This window comes from Gossypium hirsutum, chromosome A01 (assembly GCF_007990345.1).
Source record: "Gossypium hirsutum isolate 1008001.06 chromosome A01, Gossypium_hirsutum_v2.1, whole genome shotgun sequence".
NCBI classification, from domain to species: Eukaryota; Viridiplantae; Streptophyta; class Magnoliopsida; order Malvales; family Malvaceae; genus Gossypium; species Gossypium hirsutum.
Genome location: NC_053424.1, coordinates 5,811,774 through 5,823,353, shown reverse-complemented (window position 1 = coordinate 5,823,353; position 11,580 = coordinate 5,811,774). Strand labels below are relative to the sequence as shown.

Here is an 11,580-nt window from a genome sequence, read left to right as displayed (position 1 = left end):
ATGAGTTAATGAGAAAACTTCTAGTATGAAATAATCTGAGTTCGAAATGAAATATCATGAAAACGTACTTGAAATACATTGGTATGTCTTGTATATGCTATTTGAATTCATAAATGTGAAAAGTAAATGTATGTGGAAATATGAGATGATGATATCTGTACATGGAATTTATTGATGAATACGTACATCCAAATTTATATGATAGATTTTAGTGAACATTGAAATTGGGCTCAATAAGTGATTTGGCAATTTAAATCGTGATTGGCAGGAAGAGTTAGTGAATTGCATATTTATGAATTGTTACACGTATTTGTTTGAAATACGAGGAAGTGATCGTAATTGATACATGGAAATAAGAAACTATGATATATATAAAAACATGGAATATGTTTGATAAATGTGTTCATTCATAATTATGGAATTATGTACCTCATGTGTGCTATTTGCATAAAGATGATATTTCAAATACTTTGGTGAATAAAGCTTAAATATGAAATAGTATGAAATCGAGATAAGTTGTTATGAAAATGTATTTAAATTATCTGTAAGTGTTTCGTGCTTCTTGGTAATGCCTCGTACTCTATTCCGGCGACGGATATGGGTAGGGGGTGTTACAAATTATGTGGGAAAACAAGTCACCTTGGCGATTGATGTTACTATCATTTTGATTCCTCCTACAAGAGTGCAGGCTACAAACATCCTCCACAGGCAAATATGTGCACATTTGGTAATGGTCCCCCTATAGCACCATGAATACCATCATCCCTACCCATGATGCCTCCTACTGTTCCTAGTTCACAATCAGATTAGTTCTTTTCACTTTCTTTAGTACCTACATAGACCAATCCATTCACTGGCAGTTTTCCACAATCTATAAATGTCACAGGGCTAGATCTTTCGTCTTGCGATTCGTGTGGCCTTTGACAATCCGTTCATTCCAAACTCACCTAAGTCAGTCTAACTACCACAAGTGGGGATTTCTTTAGAATTCCTCCAAGGCACCAATTTGTATAGTGAAAGCAATTATGCCAAAAGCATCCACAAAAGAACAACAGAAAACCACAGAAAAGATTGCACGAAAGGTGTTTGAGTAAATGCTCTCAATATGCTCTTATTCACAAAGAATAATAAAACAATGGATGAATGAAGCGTGTTACAAGTGAGGGTGAGGCTCTCTATTTATAGTTGAGCTCCTTCAAAATCGACAGTCTAGATTAAGTTACATCGACGAATGAGATTGGCCTATCCCTTAAATAATAGGATTTATAATATATACAATATCAAATCAAATCTAATCTTTACAAGGTATAATTCCTATCAATCTTCTAATATTGGTTCCCATATTTACTAAGGTAGCCTATGTTGTCATATCTTCATTATTGAGCCACCCAGGCTTCAATCTGACAGGCTTTTCCAATAGCTCACTGAATCAAGCCAGTTCTTGTGGGCCAAATGATCCCCATCTAAATAATATACCTCCATTAGATGCATTTGGTACGATGGTCACGGGTTTTGAACCACGACCCGTGACATAAGTGCCACGACTTTAGTAGCTTATAACTTAAGTCATTCTCCTTAGGCTTATCTTACAACACCTAAAATTGTTGGTGATAATACCTAGTATCCTGACTTTGGAGCAACACAACATCTCACGCACTTAGCTGCTTCACTATGTGAAAGTACCTCCTACAATGGTCTAGGTAATGTATATGTTGGTAATGGAAATGCCCTCCCTGTTATGTTTACTGGTTAGTCTTCTTTACTTACTCGTTTACGATTGTTATACATACAATCTTTGATGTTTGTACCTAGCATAACCAAAAATCTCTTATCTGTGTCCAAGTTTACCAAGGATAATCAGGTGATGATTAAGTTTCTTCCTCCACAGTGTTAGGTTCATGATCTGAAAACCAGGTAGATACTTCTTCAAGGATCAGTGCATAATGGACTCTACAGGTTGCACTTAAATGGCTCCTCCAAGAATACTCTATCTTCTGGCTCAACTTAGTGTTTTACTACTAATATAGTTGTTCCTTTGCAAATATGTCATGTTAGGCTAAGGTATCCATGTAATGTCACACTTAAAAAGGAACTTCATCATTGTAATATACCAGTTGGTTCAAATAAAGAATCCATTGCTTGTGTTGCTTGTCATTTAAGGAAAAAACATAAACTGCCATTTCATAGTCATTGTTTGAGTACACTACACCTCTCCAACTTGTAGCTATTGATGTTTGGGGAACTGTTCCAGTTCCTTCTAATGGTTTTCGGTATTATGTTATATTCACAAATGCATGTACCAGATACACTTGGGTTTACTTCCTACAAAATAAAAGTCTGAAGTTCTCACGATTTTTCCTCAATTTCATAGGCAAGTTAAAAGGGTTTCTTACTACAAACTCAAAGCATTGCAAATAGATGAGGGAGGAGAATTTCAAGCATTGAAGCAGTGCCTCTTACAACAAGGAATCATACACCACTTTACATGTCTGCATACTTCTGAACAAAATGCATTGGTTAAACGCAAACACAGACAGACAATTCAAACTGGTATTTCTATGCTTGATCATGCTACCATGCCCTTAACATATTGGAATGATGCTTTCAGCAGTGCAGTACATTTGATAAACAGGTTACCTTCTATTCCCTTAGAAAATATCTCCCCTTATGAAAAGCTATTCCATGTTCCCCCAAAATTATCCGTTTCTTAGAGTCTTTAGATGCTTATGTTTTCCCAATCTTAGACCATACAATACAAACAAGCTTTAGTTTAGATCAATCCCATATACATTGTTAGGGTATTCTTTATTATACAAAGGGTATCGTTGTTAAGATAGTGAAGGTAGAATCTATATCTCTCGTCATGTAACATTTCATAAGTCTATGTTCATTTTTAAAGCCAACACCTTGAAACCTATTCTTTTATACCTGTTTCACAAAATAGCTCTAAATTGCTAGTATTGTCCTCAATTCATTTGTCTAACACTAATCTGCCACCTACTGTGTCAGTCACTTCCTCATTAGCTTCTCATGACAACTCTTTGACCAATCACCTACACCACCTAGTCTTGTGATTTCTCCCCATGCTACCCATACATCTAGCTCAACCAGTCCCAATGTACCAAACCAGCCGCAACCTCAACATCCTATTACTCTTAACTCTCACACTATGCTCACACGTAGCAAAGCTGCTATCTTTAAACCTAAGGTCTGCTACACCAAGGCAACATGCTTATTTGATGTCACTCCTGTTGACATCTATGAAGTAATGAGTAATGATCAGTGGAAAGCTATTGTGCACAGTGAGTTACAGGCTCTCTTCAATAACTACATATGGAATCTGTGTCCCCTTCCTACTAATCGTCGAACTATAGGCTGCAAGTAGTTGTTTAAGGTGAAAAAGAAAGCTGATGGAGCTGTGGAAAGGTATAAAGCTCAATTGGTGGCTAAAGGATTCTCTTAGCAAGCTAGGTTAGATTTTTGAGACACATTCAGTCCAGTAGTTTGAGTAACAAACATTCAAACTATCCTTGCTATTACAGTCATGAATGAATGGTTACTAAGGCAAGTTGATGTCAACAATACCTTCCTTAATGGGAGTCTAACTTAGGAGATATATATGGATTAGCCACCAGAATTTGAATTGTCAAGTAATAATGGGTAGAAATTTGTTTGCAGGTTGAACAAGGCATTGTATGGTCTTCGCCAAGCTTCTCAAGCATGGTTTCACACTCTAGGATAGTACCTAATTGATCAGCTTGGGTTTCATGCTTTGAAAGTTGATCCTTCATTGTTTATTCGAACATTCTTAGGGACTTTCTTGCTACTCATGGCTTATGTAGATAATATTGTCATCACTGAAAGTTCTAATGGTGATATAGACAAAGTGATATAGCAACTCCACAGTAAGTTTGCTCTTAAAGATATTGGAAGACTTAGTTACTTATTAGATATTGAAGTTCAGCACACATCTCATGGGATTTTACTTACCCAGAAGAAGTACATTTCTAAGCTACTTCACAAAATCAGGATGGTGAATGCAACATCTACATCTACACCCATAGTGAGCACTCCCAAACTATCTACTCTAAATGATAGTCTACCATTTGTTAATGTTCATATGTATCGTAGTGTGGTTGGAGTGCTTTACAATGTTTTTCTTACACATCTCGATTTGTCATTTTGTGTTAATAAGCTTAGTCAATACATGAATTCTTCGAGTGACACTCATTGGAAGGTAATCAAATAAGTGTTGAGATATCTCATTGACACCAAGGATCATGGTTTATACTTCACAATAGGCCAACTAGAGTTGGTCTGTTATTCTGATGCTGACTTGGCTTCATCTATTGAAGATAGACGTTCCACCACAAGGTATGTTGTCTATTTAGGACCTAATCTTGTTGCATGGTGCTCCAAGAAGCAAGCAATAGTGTCTCGGTCATCCTCAGGAGTAGAGTATTACAGCTTAGCTAACTGTGTCTCTGAGTTGCTGTGGGTAAGATAGTTTCTAATTGAGATTGGTATGTCAATCAGTCAGTCACCTGTGGTGTGGTGCGATAACACTTTCACAGTATCAATGGCTGCAAACCCTACACATCATGCCAGAGTCAAACATGTAGAAATTGATCATCATTTTATACGGGAGAAAGTTTTTGATGATGCACTGCAAGTCAACTTTGTTCCCTCAACAGAACAAGTGGTTGATGTTCTCACAAAGCCCATTACACCCAAATAGTTTGCCTCTTTTCACAATGGTCTTCGAGTTCTGTCAACTAATGACGCTCTTGAGATTAAGAATTTAGAAAACCAAGGGAATGTTAGAGTAATTGATCAAGTCCGTTAAGCTGTTAACTATTAGTTATCAGTTAATTAACAATTAGGTTGTTAACTATTGTTAACAGTTCTTGTTATTGTGTATAAATAAAATAGCAACTGTTGTATATCTTAAGATGAATTCAATGATCAGTTTTTTTATTCATAATCTCTCTGTTATTCTTTGTTTTTTGTGTTAGTTTAATATCGAATTCTTTTACTATCGTTGTATAACACTACTTGCACCTTATATATAGATGTATATAGATCAATGGGCTTTCTTTTCCGTTTCAAAATTTATTGATATTTTAGTTTATTTTTCTTTTGTTTTTGTGTTTTAAATTATATTTTAAAAATATACCAGCAATTATTGGTATATCTAGGGGTGGTAAGGTCCTAAAATGAAAAAAATTCCATTTAAATTTTTTAAAAATTTTAAAATTTTAAATTAATATAACATTATATTTTAATCCTCTTAAAAATGATAAATTTTAATTTAATTTTTTAAAATTATAAATATATAAACTATTAAAAATTAAAATTTTATTTCTCGTTACTAAATAATTTTTCTGGTTTGGACGCTAGTTAACATTTAGGTTACCTATTTTAATACTTTTTGTATTTGGTTTAGTTTTCCTATATATACCAGGTTTTATATTTTGGGAATATCTCTCCATTCATGGAGTGATAGAATACTAGATGAACAATGATTTAAGCTATAAAAGAGATGAAGTAATACTCTAAAGGTAACGATTCTAACTCATTTTAATTTGTTCAAAATACATGCTTATATAGAGAAGAGAAGGAAGCCTAAACTACTAGTAACAAAATACCAGCTTTTGTAACTACCTAACCACTTAGCTAATTACACATTAATCACATGTGTATTGGATACTATAACATTCATCCAACTTCCTCAAGTGGGACGACCCGAAGAAAATGACGAAACTGAGTAAAGATTAACACAGCCAATGGTTTAGTGAGAATATCGGCCACTTGGTCACAGGCAGGAACTTCGCCAACAATCAACTCGCCACTAGCCACCTTTTCCCGGACAAAAAACAAATCAAGTTCAACATGTTTAAACTTGGAGTGTATAATTGGATTAGCTGCAACAACGACTACACTAGAATTATCACACCACACTGTCAGAGGATCAACTGAACCTAGTTTTAACTCTGTCAAGAGAGAGACCAGCCAAGCAACATCACTAGTGGCAGCTGCTAAGCTACGGTATTCAGCCTCCGCCGTAGAGCGAGAAACAACTTGTTGTTTCTTGGAACACCAAAATATAGTATATGACCAAAGTACACACAGTATCCCGTAGTAGACCGACGATCATCAAAATCAAGCCTCCAATTTGCATCGGCATAACCGACCAATAAAAGTCGTTCAGATTGCCGAAAAAGTAATCCATAGGAAAGAGTACCACGTAAATACCGAAGAATGCTTTTTAACGCTACCATGTGTATATTAGTGGGAGCATGCATAAACTGACACACCCTATTAACCGCATAGGCAATATTAGGCCGGGTTAACACAATATACTGAAGAGCACCGGCAAGGCTACGATATCCAGTGGGATCAGCAAGACACTCACCCTTATCCTTTGATAACATGGAAGAGCTGACCATTGGTGTATGAACACTTTTGACAGTAGACACAGAACTTCGTGCAAGAAGCTCCCCAAAAAATAATAAAGCTCACCCATATCCTTTAAAGCGAACTTGCTGTGTAGCTGTTGGACAAAACAATTTATTTCATCAGATGAACTGCCAGTAATAACAATATCATCCACATAGACAAGCACATATAGAGTGAAATCAGAGGAAGACCGAGCAAACAATGAGGCATCCGATTTTGACACCGCAAAACCAATAGAAACAAGAAACTGTTTTAATTTGTCAAACCAAGCACGTGGAGCTTGCCGTAATCCATATAAAGCTTTAATCAGATGACACACCAGCTTTTCACCACTTGAACCATGTTTCACAAAACCTGGAAGCTGCTGCATAAACACGTCATCAGTTAGATCACTATTCAGAGAGGCGTTATTTACATCAACTTGCCGAAGTGGCCAACCCTTGGTCACGGCAACAGAAAGAATGACTCGAATAGTAGCAGCTTTGACTATTGGACTGAATGTCTCTTTAAAATCACAGCCAGGCACCTATGAACAGCCCTTGGCTACTAATTGTGCCTTTCGGTGATTTATTGTTCCATCAAGATTCTTCTTTATTTTAAACAACCACTTGCAACCAATCGCCTTTCGACCAGGAGGAACAGAGCTCCCATGTAGAGTTAGCTATTAATGCATCCTATTCAGCTTGAACAACTAATCGCCAGTCTGGATGAGCAAGAGCCTCTTCAACAGAACTTGGCTCAACCGCAACATTGTCTGCACACAAAGCTTTGGGTTTAAAGATACCAGCCTTAGATCGAATAACCATGCCATGAGTATTAGTAGTAGAACCAAGAGGAATAGGAACAGGCTCAGCAGGAATTACTGAAGTAGAGACAACCTCCTCTCGGACAATAGTGCCTGAGTCATCTAACAAATTGACAGAACTATAACGAGAAGCACCACATGTAGCAGAAGAACCACGCAGATCAGGCTCACTATTAGGACTTCCTAGAGAAACCCCAGTTGTAGGAGCAGAAGGCAAACTAGTGTCCTTAGTGGAAAACGAGTGAACTACAGGAACATACATAGTATTACTCAAAGACGTCTGATCACTGGCACCGATTTTCATCAAACACAACATGCCTAGAAACAAGAACCTTACCATCAGGTGTTAGACAAAAATAACCTTTAAGATGCGCACTATACCCTAGAAACGTAAATGGTTGGGACCGAAATTCAAGCTTGTGTTTAACAAACAGACGTAAATATGGAAAACAACATCAACCAAACACTCTAAAATGATCATAAGTTGGTTCACGACCAAACAAACTTTGATACGAGACCGTCCATTCAAGACAGGAGTGGGCAACCAATTAATAAGATAAACGGCACTACAAAAAACATAGCCCTAGTACTTTATTGGTAAATTAGCCTGAGCCAAAAGAGTAAGACCAGTCTCCACAATATATCTGTGCTTATGTTCAGCTACACTATTTTGTTCAGAAGTGTGAGGGCAGGAAACTCGATGAAGTATCCCCTGACTAGCAAGAACAAACGAGAAAGCCCAAAACTCACCACCCCAATCACTTTGAAATTTCTTAATACACTTCCCGAACTGAGTGAGAACCATTTTTTGAAATTAACCAAAACACTCCACTGCTTGAGATTTACGACTTATTAGATATACCTAGGTAAATCGACTACTCATGTCAATGAAAGAAACATAATACAAATTTCCTTTACAAGGAACAGTATCTGGGCCCCACAAATCAGAAACAACCAATTCAAACAAATCAACATACTCACTATTAGAACGAGAAAAAGGCAACTTATGAGATTTTCCTTTTTGACAGACAACACAAATATTATCAAGATGACTTTTATTTACAGTAATACGACATTTGTCTAGAACAGCTTCTACAGTATTAGAAGCAGGATGTCCCAGCCTTTTATGCCACAAACCAAAAACATCATCAGCTATAGAAGAACATTGAACAACCGTATTATTAACAGATAGAGACAAAACACTCGAACCTGCTGAGAACTGATAGAGCCCATTAATAACTTGGCCCCCTATTAAGATTCTCTGTGTCTGGATGTCCTTAATCACATAATACGAAGGGTGAAACTCAAAAAACACATTGTTGTCAGAAGCAAACTTAGACATAGATAATAAATTTTTTCGAATACTCGACACACATAGCACATTCGAGAGATGGAGCAATTTCATCTTTTTAGGAAATTCTATACTCCTAGTGGATGATATTGTGGTAGAGACCCCATTACCCATTAAGAGAGAAGAAGTACCTGTATAAGGAGTGGAGCCATGTAAATCTGAAGCATTCTTTTAGACATGATGAGTAACCCCCGAGTCTGGACACCAGGACGTGCTTCCTACCGGTAACGGAACATAGGAGTCAGTAGAATTAAAATTTGAGTCATATGCGGAAGCATCAAAATAATTCGATGCGTGCAACTTAGGAAGTCGGAGGGGAAGCCCAACAAACTGGGACGAGTCATAAGGAGACGTGGCAACACTAAACACACGAGCACGTGGTTTTGTTCGCCACATGGCCTCATGAACAGTCTGCCAAGATCTATCAACATCAACACAATTAGTAGAGGGCTCAGGCACAAATTGACCATCAAGTGTACGGGATCGAATCGACCCACTAGGCCTACGTGGCGTAGTAACCATCTTACCATACGCATTGCCCAAGGAGTCATTACAAAATTTATAGCCCATATCACTAAAGTCGCGCCCATTATCATATGGATTTGGGTCATCATGAATACGCTGCCCATTTTCATGTTTAACAAATGGATTGGATCCATTATTCTTAGTCCCAGCATGTGGCCCACGTGGGACACTATTTATCATTCCATAATTTTACCAAACAGAGGGCCTCCAATTTTGACCATAATTCCCTAAATTTTGACCAAAGCCATTCTCTCTTATTCGGTCATCATCCCTCCTAAACAAGCCAGACGCAAAACCACCTTGTCGAACCAACGGAGCATCAGTCGGCGATTGATCGTCACGATCGTACCTGTAGTAGCACCTCTGCGCAAGATGGCCATATCGGCTGCAAATCTGACACTGGATTCGTGGATGGAAAGAATGACTGCGACCACGACCAGATGAACGCCCTCCTCCCAAAATGGGCCATCCGTCGACTGAAGTTGCGGCCCCTCCACCATATTGGCAGCGATCAACACTTCTTGTGCAGTCCGACCGTGTCGAGCTTCGTACTCAAGCAAAACATCAACGATGCGTTGAAACAGTAATGGTCTTGAGAAGAGAGACGCGGACGAAACAATAGCATTAAAATTCGAAGAGAGACCAGCAAGAAGAACCACCGTCCGTTCGGCCTCTGAGATTTGAGTTCCAGAAGCTGCAAGCAGAGCACACAGACTGGTAATTTTATTTACGTAGGCTCGAATAAAGAGGCTACCTTTTCGAATGGAGTGAAGCTCATGACGCAACTGAGACTGTTTCGTGCTCGAATCGGCCACAAACAAGTTGTTCACCACGATCCAGACGTCATGAGCAGTGCGAACATCTGTGAAAGAGGACAAGAATGAAGAGATGATCGTAGATAACAGCCAAGAGGTAAGTAAACTATCTTGCTGATCAAAGATCGAAATAGCTGGATTAACAACAAGACCTCCATCGGAGGATTGAATAAAACGCGCCGAAACCTTCAATGAGCCATCAAGAAATCCAAACAGACGGTAGCCACGGAGAATAAGCCAGACCTGCTACTACCATTGCACGAACGAACCTTCATCCAGTTTAACAACCTCATGTCGAGGAAAGGAGGTGACCAAACGATCACCAAGAAATACCGAGCCATGAGGCTCAACAAAATCGGAATCAGCAGAGTGCGTGGTAGCCATGCCCGAAAATCACCGAGCGACTGATACTATGATAGAATACTAGATGAACAATGATTTAAGTTATAAAAGAGATAAAGTAATACTCTCAAGGTAACGATTCTAACTCATTTTAATCTGTTCAAAATACATGCTTATATAGAGAAGAAAAGGAATCCTAAACTGCTAGTAACAAAATACCAGCTTTTGTAACTACCTAACCACTTAGCTAATTACACATTAATCACGTGTATTAGATACTATAACATGGAGTACTCTAGCTTTCCATTTTCATTTTCTAGTTTGCTAAATAAGCTCCCGAAAGAAAAATGGTGTCGTACTGATCTTTCCAACTGGGAAAGCTTCTGGTATACCAGTTCTCACCTTATTGCTGCAATGGCTGCCAGGTCAAACTTCTAAGCAGACGACTCTGATGTAATTTTGACTTCTTCTATGAAGTCATGCACCACATGGCTCAAAGCTATCATCCTAACAATAATGAATCCCATTAGTCGAACAAATGATGATAGCGATGACCCTTTGCTCAAACATAGTCCTAATAAGCTGAAGCTATCTCTGGAAGTTCAGATTTTCAAGGAAAATCCCAATCCTGATCTCTCATATATGCCTTCTCCAAGATTGTTTCAAACCCATGTCCCTTATCCTATGCTACCCCAATCTGTTAAAAACTCAGCTTGCAAGATTGTGTATATTACCCGATAACCTAAGGACACGTTTGTGTCATTGTGGCACTTTTTGAACTCTTTGATTGCTGCTAAGGGAAAAGATCCGTGGTCGATGAATGAATCATTCGAGAGCTTTTACAAGGGGTTCATGCCTTTGGGCCATTCCATGATCATGTTTTAAGTTATTGAAAAGAGAGCATAAAGAGACCTGAGAAGATACTTTTCTTGAGATATGAAGACATGATGGAGGACCCAAAGACGCAATTGAGGAGGTTGGCTTGTTTCCTTGGAAGGCCTTTTGAGAAGGAAGAAGAGGTAGACAAAGTGTTGTGGAGATGCAGCCTGGAAAGGCTTAAAAAAATGGAGGTAAACCAACATGGAGTCGACCCTCGGTTAGGATTTTAGAACAAGTTTTATTTTAGGCGTGGCATTGTTGGGGATTGGAAGAACAACATGACTGATAAGATTAAAGAAAAGTTGGACCATATGTTACTGCCATGAACTTTGAAGGTTTTGGTTTGGGTTTTGGATAATGATTAAGGCAACTGGTTTTGAAAATGGTGGCTCTGTTTTCAGTTT

At 38.2% G+C, this 11,580-nt stretch overlaps 1 long non-coding RNA gene across 1 annotated transcript; it reads right to left on the bottom strand.

The window, feature by feature from the left end:
- Window positions 1-8,222: 8,222 nt before the first annotated feature.
- LOC121204624 (uncharacterized) lies at window positions 8,223-10,681 on the bottom strand. The gene is made up of 2 exons (XR_005899803.1): window positions 10,108-10,681; window positions 8,223-10,002 (listed from the first exon to the last, which is right to left on the bottom strand). It is a non-coding gene; the product is annotated as an uncharacterized lncRNA (long non-coding RNA).
- Between the last annotated feature and the right edge of the window lie 899 nt (window positions 10,682-11,580).